This window comes from Podarcis liolepis (assembly GCF_965112155.1).
Source record: "Podarcis liolepis genome assembly, chromosome: 10".
Lineage (NCBI taxonomy): Eukaryota > Metazoa > Chordata > Lepidosauria > Squamata > Lacertidae > Podarcis > Podarcis liolepis.
The window spans coordinates 13,662,664-13,680,060 of record NC_139562.1 but is presented as its reverse complement, the minus strand read 5'-3'; the positions used below and the strand labels follow the sequence as shown (position 1 = coordinate 13,680,060).

Genomic DNA, 17,397 nt, shown 5'->3' with positions numbered 1-17,397 from the left:
TCTGCGCTACAAAAGCAACTCTAATTTCCGAGAGTTTGATGGTGTCTTCTCCCAAAGGGATGGTGCCATTTGCAGTTGTGGGAGGCTTTTCCAACAGAGGTCTTAAAACCATTCTATACCTTACAGAAAACGAAGCTGGTGAGAGTCTGGGCTGTGCCACTTTAAACCGTAGGTCTGGGATGGAGAACCTGAGGTCTTCTGGTTGCCTCCCACAACCTGGTAAACTCCAGATGTTTTGAACCACAACTCCTACCACCCTGACAATGGGCCATGCTGGCTGGGTTTGGTGCGAGTCTCAGTTTGCCTTCAAAGGGGCATATTTGCAGCTAGGCTCTCAAGCAGAAGTATTTTAGACTCCTGGCTCTGTAGAGCTGGAAGGGACCCAAGGAGTCACCGTCTAGTCCAGGCTTCCTCAAACTCGGCCCTCCAGATGTTTTGAGACTACAGTTCTCATTATCCCTGACCACTGGTCCTGCTAGCTAGGGATCATGGGAGTTGTAGGCCAAAATAATAATAATAATAATAATAATAATAATAATAATAATAATAATAATTATAATTATAATTATAATTATAATAATAGTAGTAATAATAATTTATTATTTATACACCGCCCAGCTGGCTGGGTTTCCCCAGCCACTCTGGGCAGCTTCCAACAAAGTAATAAAATACAGTGGTCTGTATTTCCCTAAACAGGGCTGCCTTCAGATGTCTTCTAAAAGTCTGGTAGTTGTTCTTCTCTTTGACAGCTGGTGGGAGGGCGTTCCACAGGGCAGGTGCCACTACCGAGAAGGCCCTCTGCCTGGTTCCCTGTAACTTGGCTTCTCGCAGTGAGGGAACCGCCAGAAGGCCCTCGGCGCTGGACCTCAGTGTCCGGGTAGAACGATGGGGGTGGAGACGCTCCTTCAGGTATACTGGGCCGAGGCCGTTTAGGGCTTTAAAGGTCAGCACCAACACTTTGAATTGTGCTCGAAAACATACTGGGAGCCAGTGTAGGTCTTTCAAGACCAGTGTTATATGGTCTCGGCGGCCGCTCCCAGTCACCGGTCTAGCTGCCGCATTCTGGATTAGTTGTAGGTCACCTTCAAAGGTAGCCCCTCATAGAGCGCATTGCAGTATTCCAAAAACATCTGGAGGGCCAAGTTTGAGGAAGCCCGATCTAGTCCGACCCCCTGCAATGCAGGAATCGCGGCTAAAGAATCTCTCCCCAAAAGTGATGATGTGCAGATGTGAAAAGGGCCATCAGAAGTATTCAAGGGGTAGGCAACAGGTAGTCCGAATACTTCTGAAGGGCATAACTACATTCATTTATATAGTTTCTGTGCTTCTGAATTCCCTGTGTATAGGAACACTTTTTTTAAAAAAAAGGCTCTTGTTATTTTTATTTTATTGAGGGGGAAATGCACACATGGGTGCAGATCAACACTGTTGTTGTTTTTTATATATAAAAAAGAATGGGTTGACATTTGGGTGCACGCGTGTGTGTGTGGCATGTCATGGAGCGACTCTGTTTGCCCATGCAAATAAGCACAGAGGCAGGGATATTGTCAGGCGGCTGCGAAATTAAGAGGTAGGTCAGGTTTAATGGAAACATCTGTCATTAACCCTTTTAACAGAGGCTGCCTGAGGGGAATCCTGGCGAATAAAAGCTGCGCTGCGTTACATCTTACCTTTAGCACCGCCGAGCCGCGGCAGAATAGTTAGCATAATGCACTTCTCCTGTTCTGGCAGTGCTTACTCTGGAGCACCGAAGGCTGCGCAGATCAAGGAGAAAAACACATGGCTCCCCACCCCCTTCTCCCTTCCATGGTTTGGCTCTCTTTGCCAGAGGTGGGGAGGGAGACCAGTCCTGAAAATGTGGATGACTTAAAGGCTGCTTGTTACAGCTTTTTAGACCTTCTGGGTGACTTGGTATTCTACTATGACATGGGTGTGCCCATGTGGTGGTGCAGGGCAGAGCTGGGAGAGATGTGCAGTCAGAGAGAGAGAGAGCTAATGGAAATCCCAGGGCTGCTAGACTATTTTCCAAGGCTTTCCCCGAGAATGTATAAGAGGAACTGTGTACGGCTGCCCACGGCTTCCTTACATGGGAAGGGCGGGGCTTCTGTGTCATGCATCCTGTCGCGATTTGTGGATTTTCCCCTCAACTGGAAAGATCACAACCAAGGAGTGGTTTTCTTTAAGTATAAGCTGGAAGAGAGATGAATAGAGATGGGCAATGTTTAAGGTGTGAGTGCTGACTGTGGTGAATCTTGAACCCCACCACATCTGGGTTTGTTTGTCCCCCCCCCCCAGCTAAGTCCTACACATAGTAGACCCAGGAACCTAAGTTACTCAGAGCCCGCAACTTTCACAGGTCTACTTTGAGTAGTTGGATGAAACCCCTTGGACTCTCATGGCATGGTTATCTGGGAATACAGATATCGGGTTACAGACACTTCAGGTTACAGACTCTGCCAACCCAGAAATAGTACCTCAGGTTAAGAACTTTGCTTCAGGATGAAACAGAAATCGCGCAGCGGCAGTGTGGCAACAGCGGGAGGCCCCATTAGCATAGCTGTCAACTTTCCCCTTTTCTTGCGAGGAATCCTATTCGGAATAAGGGAATTTCCCTTTAAAAAAGGGAAACATTGACAGCTATGCCCATTAGCTAAAGTGGTACCTCAGGTTAAGAACAGTTTCAGGTTAAGAACGGACCTCCAAAACAAATTAAGTTCTTAACCCGAGGTACCACTGTACCCTTTCTTTTAATCAGCTGTGAATGGACTGTGTAGGTTTCTGTATTCTTCCACTAGACCTCGGTTTTACAGTGGTTTGTAAGGAGAAAATGTGAGACTCGCTCTGAGATTTAAACAAATGACAGGCCAATTTTTGCATGTGAAATTCAGCTGTCTTTTGTTTCCTGTGTACAACATGCACCCTGCCTATTCCAAGATCATGGAGGAGACAGTGCAGCGTAAGTGTTTAGAGTGTTGGACTAGGGCCTGGGAGTCCAGAGTTCAAATCCTCCACACTCTGGTGACTTTGGGCCAGTCATGGCCTCTCAGCCTACCTTATCTCACAGGGGTTTTTTTGTTTTTTTTGTAGTGATTAAATGAGGAGCGAGAGAACCATGTGTGCCACTTTCAGCTCCTTGGAGAAAAAGCTGGGATATAAATGGAATAAATGTGGCATTTCCTTCTTTACTCCTTCTTTACTCCACCCTTCCATTCCCCCCCCCTAGCCTTTTGCAACATCCAACCGCACAATATCCACAAATCCATGTGAGATTTTTCTTTAAAATTCCTCAGACACACCTTTCACTTCCACCGTTCCCGCTCTGGTTTCCAACATCCCGTGGCTGATCCTTCCCCCTCCATGTTAAAAATGTTTACGAATATGTCTCCTGTTCTTTTCTAAAGAAACCTATGAGGAGGACAAAGCAGAAATGATTAAAGTGCTCATGATAAATCTATCATTAGCATCCTTATCGCTTTTTTGTTTTCAGGCCAGGAATCATTATCCAGAAGCCTTAGTTCTGTTCTTGAAGCAGGTAAAGAAATCTGCTACTGAAGTGAGTCGACGGGCGTTTTGCTTCAGTTGTACCACATCTCTCTAGGTATTTCACATCACCCACCGGTGCAGTTGCCATCTCTTGTGTCTCATTGTGGACAGAGCTGGCTCTGTCTGTGTGTGTGTGTGTGTGTGTGTGCAGGCACACACACGTGTGTGTGATATTTTCGAGTGACATTTAAGAGTGTGGGAGCTTCCATTTGGATCCCTCTATCTTGGCTCGCTCCTCTTCCTTCCACTCACACTCTTTTTTTCCAAGAGCAATTTCGTATTTTCTTCTGCGAGGCTCTCCGGTTGCCAACATGGAGGAGAGCCATTGTTGGAAGTGGGGAAGGCAGCCGAGCTGGCGTCGAGCGAGGCACTGGCAGAGGGAAGGGAAACCCTTCTGTGTCAAGAGGGCTTGGCCATGGCAAGGCTCTGCAGCCCATGCCACTCTCTTTCTCTCTCTCTCTCTGCGCCTTCCTGCCAACAGCCTCTGTTTGCCCTCATGCCAAGGCTTATTGGGGGAGACGGTGTGTGTTATCTTCATGGCTGCCTAATTAATAACCCAGCTGACAGTTTCCATAATAATTACCTTACCTAAAGTGAAGGGGGAGACAGAGCAAAGTCCCTGCGCGTGTATTTAAATGAGACATGCTAACAACACTCTTCCTTCCCCTGCCCTCCCCAGTCATAATCATATGCTGATTTCCAGTAGCAATCAGGACTAGAAGTAGCCTTTTCTCTGTGTGTTGGGTTTTGCTCGGAAACTGACGAGGCAGTTTTCTTCCAAACCTCTGCTGTCTTGACCTCACTGTAATAAAGCTCTGGCCTATGGAGGACTCCTGGAAAGAAACAGGAGGCAGGAAATGAAAGGGAAATGTGTTGAGGAGGGTCCCGTCGTTGGGATGTCCATGGGAAGTGTCCAGAGCAGTGAGAGAGCCTGCTTCATGAAGCTCTATCGGGCTAAAGAGACGCATCCTGTGGGACAAAAATGTTCTGAAAACAACAGCAACATAAGAACCTAGGAAGCTGCCTTAGAATCAAAGAGTTAGAAGGGACCATGAGGGTCATCTAGTCCAACCCCCTGAAATGCAGGAATCTTTTGTCCAAAGTGGGTCTCAAACTCACAACCCTAAGATTAAGAGTCTCGTGCAGACTGAGCTGAGGTCAATTGGATTTCGTCTTAATTTGGGTTCTCTGAAAGTGATGCAGGGGATGAATACCTGCTTCAGTCGGTGATGTTTCAGTCCAGTGCTTTATTTTCCCCTTGAAAATCTTCCATTTCTTAAAGAACAATGAGTGAGTGCCAATAATAAGTACAATATTCGGCAAGTTTTTAGCTTTGCTCACTCGGTGCAAAGAAAGCAAACTAATAAAATAGAAATATACGTAAAATGAAGGAACATGGTGAATCTTAGGGCTAGGTGGGAGACCTTATACTAAGCCAGACTGTTGGTCCATCAAGCTGAGTGTTGTCCACACTGACTGGCAACAGCTTTCCAGGGTTTCAAGCGCAAGTCTTTTCTTAGCCGTCTCTGAAGGTGCTAGGAATTGTATCTGGGACCTTTTGAGTGTTCTTCCCTCAACGAATAATAAAAAGGACCCCTGGCCATTAGGTCCATTAGGGCAAGGGGGCAGTGAGATTAAAGGTAAAGGGACCCCTGACCATTAGGTCCAGTCGTGGCCAACTCTGGGGTTGCAGCGCTCATCTAGCTTTATTGGCCAAGGGAACCGGCGTACAGCTTCCAGGTCATGTGGCCAGCATGACTAAGCCGCTTCTGGCGAACCAGAGCAGCGCACAAAAACACCATTTACCTTTCCACCAGAGCGGTACCTATTTATCTACTTGCACTTTGATGTGCTTTCGAACTGCTAGGTTGGCAGGAGCAAGGACCGAGCAACGGGAGCTCACCCCGTCGCAGGGATTCAAACCGCCGACCTTCTGATCGGCAAGTCCTAGGCTCTGTGGTTTAACCCACAGCACCACCCATGTGTTAAATAATTAAATAACATGTTCCCTCCAGAGCAGATACATATTTGTTTGTTGGGTTTATATCCTGCCTGCCTTCCTGAAGGAGCCCAGGGCAGCAAACATATCCACGTTTTTTTAAAGCAGAAAAGCACTCACAGAATCATAGTATTGTCGAGTTGGAAGGGGCCCAGACAGGCCTGGGAGAGCTCAGTCAGTAGAGCAGGAGACTCTGAATCTCAGGGCTGTGGGTTCGAATCCCACGTTGGGCAAAAGATTCCTGTATTGCCGGGGGTTGGGCTAGATGAGCCCTCATAGTCCCTGCCAACTCTACAATTCGATGATCTAGTGCAACCCCCGGCAATACAGGAATATGCAGTTGTCCCACACGGCAATCAAACCTACAACCTTGGCATTATCAGCACCACGCTCTAGCCAACTGAGCGAACACAGTTAAGGCATTCTAAAAACAGCTTCAATTCAAAACATCTAGAAGCCGTTTCAGTCAAAAACATCCTATAAACAGTTACAATTAAAAAGCATGATTTCATAACATGATTCAAGCTCTGAAACTGCATCCAAGCCTGTAGAGTTTGTTATTCTGGACCAGTTATAATCTCTCAGGCATTACACACACACACACACACACACACACACACACACACACACAGAGCACACCTCATTCTCTGGCTCCTCTTTTCTAGAGAAGAGCAAGGGTAGGACTGGGGGGGCAGGGACTTAGGCTGGATCCGACACCTATTCAACTTGGGGCTTATTCACACTTATCTTTCCTCCACGATTTAAAGCTCCATGTCCGAGCACCCTTTTCCTCCCATGCTGTGGAGCTTTCTCCATCCAAACATGCTCCATTTGCCCCAATGGAGCAAACATCAGTCTGCGGAAAATCCAGAATTGACGTTTGTTCCTGTTCAGCTTTAAAGAGCAGTTTTTTTGTGGGGAAAGCTCGGGGCAAAGAAATAATAAACATTTGGATGTGGAGCGTCAAAGCATTGACCTCCATGTGGCAAAATGTGTGGATAAGCCCTGCTGGCAACCTGGCAGAGAGTATAAATTTAAAGGTTTGCTTTTCCTCTGCCAACCTTAGGAAGAGCGGCGGCAGCAACCTCAGTTCTGAACAGGGTATAGATCTGGCATAGCTTTAAATGTCCATAGAAACTAGCCGAGTTGATCAAAGTTTTGAAAAGAGCAACGACATACATTTGCCGCCCCACCCACTTTTGCCTCTAGCATGGGACTCCTGCGGGGATTGCCTTGGGCTGAAGAAAGGCCCCAGCCTTGTTCTCATGAGATAAATTGGGGCCTGATGGGCACCTTCTGTGGTTGAGAGGCCCTTAGTAGCTCTTTTCATGTTCCTTGCCTCTAGGCGAACAGTGTCAAAACACGCAGACATATAAAAAATAAGAAACTTCATCTCATAAACATACCTGAACTACCATCTGGCAACTATCCCAGCAGCCTGGTGATCTCTTTAGTTCCCCAGCATGCAGTTTTATTTTGAAAAAAAAGAAAAAGAGGAAGAAAATCAAGGGTCCTGGGCAGGTTTGCTTGCAGCCAGATGGCTCTCCATAGAGCATGAGCAAACTGCACCGGTGCAGTTTCTATCAGACGTGTCGCAACAGATGCACGAGGATATGCCACAGTCAAGCTGTTTGTCTTCCTTAGACTGGTGGAATGTGGAGAATGGCATTCAGTGAAGTAAAATGACTTAAAAGTAGGGTGAATTCCTGAATCTCCCAAAGGTGGTGTCTAATGCAGAAAGTTTACATAGGAACATGGGAAGCTGCCTTATACAGTGGTACCTCGGGTTACATACGCTTCAGGTTACATACGCTTCAGGTTACAGACTTCACTAACCCAGAAATAAAACTTTGGGTTAAGAACTTTGCTTCAGGATGAGAACAGAAATTGTACTCCGGTGGCATGGTGGCAGTGGGAGGCCCAATTAGCTAAAGTGGTGCTTCAGGTTAAGAACAGTTTCAGGTTAAGAACAGACCACCATAACAAATTAAGCACTTAACACGAGGTACCACTGTATTGAGTCAGATTATATTGGTTCACATAGCTCAGTCTTGTCTCACACTAAATTCAACATGTGCCTGTGTGTGAGTGTATAAAGCTAGCTAGCTAGATATTCCTATATACATAAAAAAGTCAGGCTGTCAACAGTTAGCAACCACTGGAGAATTTGTAGTGCCACATCACAAACCTCTGGATTTACATGAAATTAGGGCAGGGAGAGAGGGAAAGATGGGGGGCGTAAAGGGAGGCGGTTTCGCGAGGTGGGGTAGCTGGAGTTGGCAAGCAACACAAGCAGAGGGGGCAGCCGTGTGTGTCTGTGTCGTGTGTGTGTGTGTGTGTGTGTGTGTGTGTGTGTGTGTATCACAACAACAACAAACCTTTCTTGACTATCCCCAGGTGGGTCTGTGGGTGTGGGAAACACCTAAAGGATAGTTCTTCTTGAAAAAATATTTTTATATACGCTCAAAACAAGCTGGATTAATTTCAACCAAATGTTTTGCAACATCTGCATACCCTCCAACATTTCTCAGATGAAAATAGGGACAGCCTATTCAATCATCATCATCATCATCTGCCCCACTAACTGGACTGCCTCCATCCACTCTTGAGCATCTTCCAACATATATAAAACATTTACAACTTTCCTATGTAGGACTGCCTTCCGATGTCTTCTAAAGGTTGTATAGTTATTTATCTCCTTGACTTGACCTTTACATAACTCCATGCCCTCCGACATTTCTCTGGTGAAAATAGGGACATCCAAAGGAACGGCAGGACATTCCAGGATCAAATCAGAAACCGGGACGGCTTATGTAAATCCAGGACTGTCCCTGGAAAATAGAGACACTTGGTAGGTTTGCATCATCCCCCCTCCCTTACTTGAAAGCAAAACCCATTGAAGTCAATGGGACAACTATTGAGAAAACATATATAGGATCTTGCTGTCAGAGCTACTACACCACACATTGCTTTTTCCTAACCGTGGCAACTTTACGGCTGCGAGAGAAGGCTCTTTCATTGCTTCTTTGCTACTCCCCTCTTACTGCCACCCCCACGTCCTGACGCTCCCCATTGCTTTCTCTTCCTTCGCTTCCCGCTGCTCTTAAATGTGCCTATTACCCTCCGGCTTTGACCTTAGGTAGCTGTGAGCACCAAGCCATGTTATTCAGAGCGAAGTAACACCAGTAGCCAGGAAGGAACAATGTCGTTCAAGCCAGATAAAATAAATCTCGCATTTCCTGTTAGGAGACTGGGCCAAAACGCAACGATGAGACTTGGGGAATGAGCCACTCGCGCTTCAAAACAGAGCGAGCGAGCGATTGAGCAAGTGGCGCGCACGGGACAGACATTACCGCAACCCGTGCTTGAAAACACCAAACGAAAACAAACGCGCTGTAGTGACAGGGAAGAAGTCAGGAGGAGAAACCAAAAAAATTCATAACACGGGGAGCTTTGCCAGGCTTGAAACTCAGAACGTAGCATGTGCCACACACACACAAATAAATAAATCCTGGCTTTCCTCCCGTCGAACAGCGCTGCTGTTTGTAAGCTTGTCTACAAAATAAGGTAATGGGGGAAATGCTTAGAAACTACAGCAGGCTGCCTTATACTGGGTCAGGTTCAGTGGTCCATCTATCTTCATATGGTTGACACTGACTGGCAGGGGCTTGCCGAGGTTTCAGACAGGGATTTTCCCTCAGCCTTATCTGGAGATGCTGGGGATTGAACCTAGGACCTTCTGTGTGCAAAGCAGATGCTCTACCACCAGGCTACGGCCCTTCCTTTTATTTTTGTGTGTGGAAATGCTACAGAGGTGCTACGGTTGTTTGACAGTGGTACAGTCTCCTCCGGGAGGTTGTGGACTCTCCTTGCTGAGAGGTTTTTAAGCTAGGGTTACCAGATGTCCCCCGTTTCCGGGGACAGTACCCGGTTTTGCAAATCTGTCCCCAGAATGTCCCCAGATTTGCACATCTGTCCCCGGGAAACGTGGCAGCGGCAGCCTCAGCAGCCCTGAGCCAGCCTGGTAGCGCAGTTGGCTCTGGCTGGCTTCAGGAGCTGCTCACTGCTTGCTGCCACGGCGCCCGCCATTTTCCCTCACTGGAAGTCCCCATATGATGTGTCTTGTGCGCAACCCATCATATGGGGACTTCTAGAGAGGAAAAATGGCGGGTGCCAAAGCAGCGAGCAGCTCCTGAAGCCAGCCAGAGCCAACTGCGCTACCAGGCTGGTTCCGGGCTGCTGACTGCCACTGCTGCCGCCACTGCTGAAGGGGAACCGGGGATGTCCAGTGGTACAGATCTCCTGCCCCCCCCCCTCGTTTTGACTGATGGGGGAAGCTCGGGAGTTGTGGGTGGGCGGCCGTTGTCCAGTTTTTAAAAAACTCTGCGCATTTATGTTTCACAGGGTGCGAAAGAAGGGCTTTGCACCTTGCCTGGTAGAGAAACCGTGTGTCTTGCACCCCTCCTGGGCAACAGCCACCCGCCCGTGACTCCCAAGCCTCCCCTGATCTGTCAGAACAAAGGGGGAAGGGGGCAGGAGATCAGGGAAGGCTCAGGAGTCACGAGTGGGCGGTGCGCCATTGCCCAGTTTTTAAAAAACTCTGCGTGTTTATGTTTCATGGGGTGCAAAAGAAGGGCTTTGCATGTTTATACAATATGCCTGTGTGCTTGGGCCCAGGGTCTTTTGCCTCACCATCCCCACTACTGACTCCCTGTTGCTACTCAGCTTCAAAAAATAAAGAAAAAGAAAAGTGTCCCCAGATTCATTGGGGAAAATCTGGTAACCATATTTTAAGCAGAGGTTGGATGGCCATCTGCCATGGATGCTTTAGCTGAGATTCCTGCTTTGCTGGGGGCTGGACTAGATGACCCTCAGGGTCCCTACCAACTCTACAATTCTATGATGATAGGGTGTTCCATGTGGCCTTCTGAGCAAGCCGTAAGCTAGCCTGTTGCCCATGCTGAAGTATAATTGAGCTGCCAATCTGGTCACCTTCTGTAGATGGATCAAGAGGCTGAGCCATGTTATTCCTCACCACAGACAGCCAAATGTCTTGTGTTGCCCTTGGGGTGGGAGTGACACTTGCTTATTGGAAGGGCTGGCTTACCCATGTAGCTTCCTGACAACACAGAGGTAGTAATTGGGATTCCTTGCCTTGGCTCCTGTGCAAACTGCTCTTGGATCATGTTCAGTTTTCTGAGAAGCAAATTGGAGATGGTGCCCCAGGCATTGCAATAATAATACTCAAGCACAGTAGTTCGTTTCATCTTCAAAGCGCTGTACAAACACCAACTAATTAGAATTGTGTGCGTTTTTCCCCCCTTCCCCTTCGTCTTCTAAAGACGTAGCAAAATAGTAGGATGAAGACGAGCTCTGGCTGTGAATTATTCAGATGTCGAAAATGCTTTTTAGTAAGTCCTTTCACAGGAAGTTGTTTAGGAAACCTGGTAACCCCAGAGTGTCAGAAAGAGTCTTCTTGTGATTTGAAAACTGGCCAAGAGATGACAATGGAGTGAAAATTTGTGGGCGGCCAACTCAAGTGCAAGGTGAGCTGGCAGGTAGAATGTGCTGCAGACTCCAAGGTTCAAACATGTGCATGAAAGCAAAGATCAGTTTATACCGCCAGTGGAATCAAGTGGTGAAACTTTTGCTGGACTGCGGAAGAGATGATTTGACATTCTTGCTGGAGACAGTTTTGAGAGGCACATTTAGGTGATGTTTGGGGAGAGTGAAAGGTTAGCCAAATCACTGGTGGTTCAGATAGCCTGAGCAGGTTGTGACTGGGGTGTGTGTGCATCATTTTCAGTTGCTCCCAGCTTCTCGTTTTTCCAGTTTGGTTCCTCACATTGGTCTGTGAATTCTTTTCTTTTGTTAAAATCCTCGTGAAAATTCACCAGAGGTTAAGTGCAAATTTCACCTAATATAAATATGAACTTTTGCCTGGTATACACATTTTTTGCAACCGTCCAACATTTCTCCAATGAAAATTGGAGTAGATAAATAGGTACTGCTCCAGTGGGAAGGTAAATGGCGTTTCCATGCGCTGCTCTGGTTCGCCAGAAGCGGCTTAGTCATGCTGGCCACATGATCCGGAAGCAGTACGCCAGCTCCCTCGACCAATAAAGCGAGATGAGTGCCTCAACCCCAGAGTCGGTCATGACTGGACCTAATGGTCAGGGGTCCCTTTACCTTTTTAAGGAAAAGCAGGACATTCTGGGATCAAATCAAAAACTGGGATGGCTCCTGTAAATCTGGGACTATCCCTGGAAAATAGGGACACTTGGAAAGTTTGCCATGAGATTTTGGGCCGTACACCCATTTGGTGCAAGTCGTGGTCTCATGGGAAGTAATGAATATTGGCCTACAGTGGGCTGGAACTCACACCCAATGAAAGTCAAGTTTGCAAGACTGAGTTAGTGGTTCTTTGATTGCTTCTGGACCTCAGGAAACCACTTGACTTGGTTGACCTTTCATGCCATCAACTGGTTGGTGTCAACCTACTTGTTTAGAAAACATGATATCTACAGAAGCTTCAGTCCCAGGATCTTCCTTCCTTCCTTCCTTCCTTCCTTCCTTCCTTCCTTCCTTCCTTACTTAACCAATTTGGGTTTATTTAACTTAACAACAATGGCAATCCAGTTCGTGAGATCCCAACGATCTTTCTTTAGTGATAGCTTATTAATTCAGCTCTAACAGATCACATGTATTAAAGAGTGAAGTATTCCCCATCAGCTACATTTTCCAGGAATTTCCATTTTTACCTTTTGGATGCCAGTGACTCATGGAGTCTAATTCAAGAATCTCTGAATTTCCACACAAGAACAATGCAGTTTTGCTAGGATCTTCTGACATTTGCATTTGTCATTAGAAGCAACCTCATCCAAAGGAAATATGTATGTGACCTTTATAATGCTGTTTCTTGATGCTAAATAGGACACCTCTTTTGCAGTGAAGTGTCAAGTGAGATCTGTGTAAATGGTGAAATCGTTTCACCATTGGAAGATATATGAAATGTGGTGTGATTTGGGAACGGCGTGACAATGGTGTGCTTGAGTTAACCCGGATGACTTCTGTAAATCTAGGACTGTCCTGGGAAAATAGGGACACTTGAAGGGTCTGTAAATATATGGTGCAGATGTGACCACAATGTTCCCTTTGAGTTCAAAATTTACAAGGTGGGACTTATGGGTGCAAAGCAGCTCCCTATGTTGAGAATTTGCAAGTGAGGCAAGAAGACAAAATATTAATAATAAATTAAAAGAGGTTGCCAAAGAAGGCACAGCCCCATTAATCTTTGGTATTCTGGTATAGGAAGCTCTACAAAATTCCAAGGCAATATTATTATTCTACTGACGCGGGTGGCACTGTGGGTTAAACCACAGAGCCTAGGACTTGCCGATCAGAAGGTTGGCGGTTCAAATCCCCGCGACGGAGTGAGCTCCCGTTGCTTGGTCCCTGCTCCTGCCAACCTAGCAGTTCAAAAGCACATCAAGTGCAAGTAGATAAATAGGTACCGCTCCAGTGGGAAGGTAAACGGCGTTTCCATTCGCTGCTCTGGTTCATCAGAAGTGGCTTAGTCATGCTGGCCACATGACCCGGAAGCTGAACGTCGGCTTCCTTGGCCAGTAAAGCGAGATGAGTGCCGCAACCCAAGAGTCGGTCACAACTGGACCTAATGGTCAGGGCTCCCTTTACCTTTATTATTATTCTAGATAGCAACCTCAAAAAGTATTTTTTTAAAAAAATCAGTGGGTGGTGGTGGAAGGCCCCTTAAACATTGCTAGCAGGTTGGAGATGGCCATGGATTTGCTTTCCAGATACGCAGACCGTGGAGTTCACTGTTCGCTCAGCTGGGCCCCCGATGTATTGTGCGTGCTTTATCTTGTTCTCTACTTATGTAAACCCCACTTGAAAAACACAAAGCAAAATTGGGGTTGAAGTCCCAATTGTGTCAATACGCTCAAATGATGTGGCAAGCTTGGGTTGCAAAATTTGATTTGTTACAGAGAAGAAAAGGACGGGCCCTGGGGTTAGCGAGGCCTTGGCTTGACAAGAGAGTCTGCGATTGCCTGTCTGGGGAGAGAAAGGGCACTCTGTGTGGGATTTCCATCCGTCTTTCTCGCTTTCCCTGGGCTCCTCATGCTGCTGCCACTGTCCCCTGTGACGGATTGGGAAAAACAAAGCAGTGAGAAGAAGAGAGACTGGGGCAAGTGACGCTCCTCAGTAGTTCATCGCATTATCACAGGTGAAGAAGAAAAAGAAGCACCCAGGTAATATTGTCTTGGCAAAAGTGTTGCTGGGAGGGTTTCTAAGATGTGGGTGATATAATGGAGACGAAGTCTCCCCCGTGTTTCTGCCCTTGCATAATGCATGCAACAGTTGTTACTTCCCTCCATTCTCAGGCAGAAAGTGTGAAAAGTCTGCTGTCTGCTCTGGAAGACACAGTGAGCCAGTGTTGATAATACTTAACATTTAAACAGTGCTTTCGGTTATTCAAAGCACTTCAGGTACATTATATTGTTAGCATCTTCACAACAACTATTTAAGGTAAGGTAAAGGTAAAGGGACCCCTGACCATTAGGTCCAGTCTTGACCGACTCTGGGGTTGCGGCGCTCATCTTGCTTTACTGGCCGAGGGAGCAGCTTCCGGGTCATGTGGCCAGCATAACTAAGCCACTTCTGGTGAACCAGAGCAGCGCACGGAAACGCCGTTTACCTTCCCGCCAGACTGGTACCTATTTATCTACTTGCACTTTGACGTGCTATAACCCCCTTGTCGAAGATTGGGGGAGTGGGGGAGTGGGGGAACTGAGACTTAGAAAGAATGGCTGCTTAAGCAAGTTTCTTTTCATTTCTTTTTAAATTGTTTTCTTACCTATATATCAGTGGGTAGTAACCCTGATGGCTGTGTTCTCACTTCACTGTTGGAGCCAGTATGCCTCTGAATACCAGTTACTGTAAACCACTGGAAGGGAGAGTAATGTGGCACTCAGGTTCTTGTTACAGGCTTCCCATAGGTATCCAGTTGGCTGCTGTGAGAATAGGATGGTGGACTAGATGAGACACTTGCAACAGCCCATGCTTGTGTTCTTATCTCACCTTTCTTCCATCCTGGAAACATTAGTATTATTACTATTTTACCCCGCCCATCTGACTGGGTTGTGCCAGCTACTCTGGGCCGCTTCCAACAGATATAAAAACATAATAAAACATTAAACATAAACAAAACTTCCCTATGCAGGGCTGCCTTCAGATGTCTTCTAAAGGTTGTATAGTTACTTAGCTGCTTGACATCTGATGGGAGGACGTTCCACAGGGACGGCGCCACTCCGCCTGGTTCCCTGTAACCTCACTTTTCGCAATGAGGGAACCACCAGAAGACCATCAGAGCTGGTTATCAGCGTCCAGGCTGAATGATGGGACTGGAGACGCTCCTTCAGTTATACAGGGCTGAGGCTGTTTAGGGCTTTAAAAGTCCGAACCAATACTTTCAATTGTACTCAGAAATGTGCTGGAGCCAGTGTAGGTCTAAGTAACATACATGTGGCTCTTCCTAGGTGGCCTCTCATCCAAGCATGGACCAGACCCAGACCTGCTTAGCTGCAGCAAGGTGGTGGCCTCATGGTATCATAAGTTCATACCATGGTTCCTAGAACAGGAAAGTTTTGTACCTGAGCTTTACTGATTCATATCCCAATCTCTTAGTTTATAGACTGCATCACCTTTCTTTGTGAATACTGCTGGCCATTCAGCAAGCAGTAAGCATTATCAGTGACTTAAAAGAAAAGAAAACTACCTAATAACTGATTAAAAATTATCCTTGTGGGATGATCTGTATGCTTCTGATGCTTCATAGAGAGTGGTCTGTATGGAGTCTCCAATAACCTGCCAAATGGCGAGGAGAGTTTTGCTGATTTTGAACTGGATGCTGAAGGCTTGATTGCTATGCACAGGACTTTTGGCAGAACAATTGAGAAAGCCGGCATGCCAGCAGGTCACATGCAAACAACAGCAAGTTCAAAGGTCTACATTTGCCTCATATCAGGTGTAAACAAGGTTTTGTTTTTCCCCAGCCGGAACTCAGTTCTGGCACCTCTCAGGTGGGCAGCATCACCATTCTAAGAGAAAGATGGAGGTGTTCATGGTGAGTTGTGGCACCTCTTTTGTTAGAAAAATTGTGCAGGGTGTAATATATATATATATATATATATATATATATATATATATATATTCCCTACTATTGGCAGGTTGGTGGTATATTTCTTCCCAATGATCTAGTACACTCTTAGCTTAATACTTATGCTCCCATCAGCTTTGGATTGCAAACATAGATGCTCTATCTACTTTGAGGACACTTCTAATGAGTTAATTATGATGAGCAAAATACAGACTTGCTGGATCCAATGGCCCTTTGAGCTGGCAGCAAAAAAAAACGGCCCCTGTAGGAACCATGAGCTGGGTCTCAAATTGGCACAGTGGCACATGGGTCGTAAATCCAGCATTGGCATCTGATTCCAGAACTGACACGGCAACTCTGCTTCTAATGGGAATTTTCAGATGCAGGCTGTGACACAGATGTGGCCTTGGACCATGTCACTGAGTCTCGTCATCTTATTCTCCAGAAGGCTGCAAGTTTCACAGGAAAGTTGGGACGTCACTTTTTCTGAGGCTAAAGGTTCGGTGTATGTTTGTGTGAGCTGAAGTGGCACAGCCTTGCTTCATAGGAGTTGGTATGCTGCCTTCTTTTTCTTTATTAGGAACATGGGAGACTGTCCAAAGTTAGACCCTTGTTCCATCTAGCTCAGTTCTCTCTGTTCTGAATGGTAGGAGCCTCCGAGGGCATCAGGCAGGTGGACATTCCCAGCTCTACCTGGAGATTTCAGGGACTGAACCCGGGAACTTCTTCATGGAAAACTCTGCCACTGAGCTACATATTTATTCGTCACTTGCTACAGAATTGTCTCAAAGCGACTTGCAGAATATTTTAAGCTTCCAAACAACTTGGCAACTTTAAAAAACAACAACAGATACACCGAATAAGCCTAAAATGAAGCAAAAGGTTTCTAAAGGTGTTTGTCCACCAACAAGCCTGAAAAGGATGCATTCTATCCCACCACACTAAAAAAAAAAAAAAGTGAGCACCAAAAACTGAACATAAATGATATTGCAGTATGATCAGTGTTAAGACTCCCAAACCCAGGAAAATAGGAATGTCTTTCTCCTGGTGCATAAGAAGCTGACAATGGACACATCCACACATGGCTTCCCCCAAAGAATCCTGGGAACTGTAGTTCTTAAAGGAGCTGGGAATCCTACTCCTGTAGGGGGTGAACTACAGTACCCAGGTTTATTTGGAAGCCCTGTGACTGATTTGAAGGAGGCACACAGAGAAGGACCTCTGATGATAGTTGTAGGGTCCAGGTAGGTTCTTGTGGGGAGAGGCGATCTTTGAGGTTTTTATTTATTCGATTATTATCTTACTGTTCCTCCAAGAACATCAGGGTGGTGTTCATTGTTCCCAGCCCCTTATTTCACTGTTGCAATAACCCCCTGATGTAGGTTAAGTGCATTGTGAGAGTGATTACAGCTCAAATAGAAACCCCATACATCTCACTGTAGGGGGGAAGGATGGGACCAATGTGCTGTTCAGCTGCAAACCATTGATGAGCAACATTGTTGTTGTTGTTGTATTCATATATGTTTCTACATAAACTGCTTTGAGGTTTTTTTTAAAGTGGTATAATCCTCCGCCAATGAATACAAAAAAATTCAGAGCTCCAGCTGTCTCTCCTTATAGTTTTTATCTTTAAATTGGGCAACCCCCCAAGTGGATCAGAGATGGGGAAGCTGTGGAC

General features: G+C 46.3%; 1 protein-coding gene across 12 annotated transcripts in view; it reads left to right on the top strand.

The window, feature by feature from the left end:
- SOX5 (SRY-box transcription factor 5) overlaps positions 1-17,397 on the top strand; it is a 766,948-nt gene that overhangs the window by 284,855 nt on the left and 464,696 nt on the right. For 3 of the 12 annotated variants that reach the window (XM_083461135.1, XM_083461147.1, XM_083461146.1), the window contains exon 1: positions 13,547-13,812. The exons of 8 other annotated variants lie outside the window; for them this stretch is intronic. The gene's annotated coding sequence lies outside the window, so the exon portion shown is untranslated. Of the gene's footprint in view, positions 1-13,536; positions 13,813-17,397 lie in introns of those variants that run through there. One more of the 12 variants, XM_083461138.1, reaches the window with a different exon arrangement.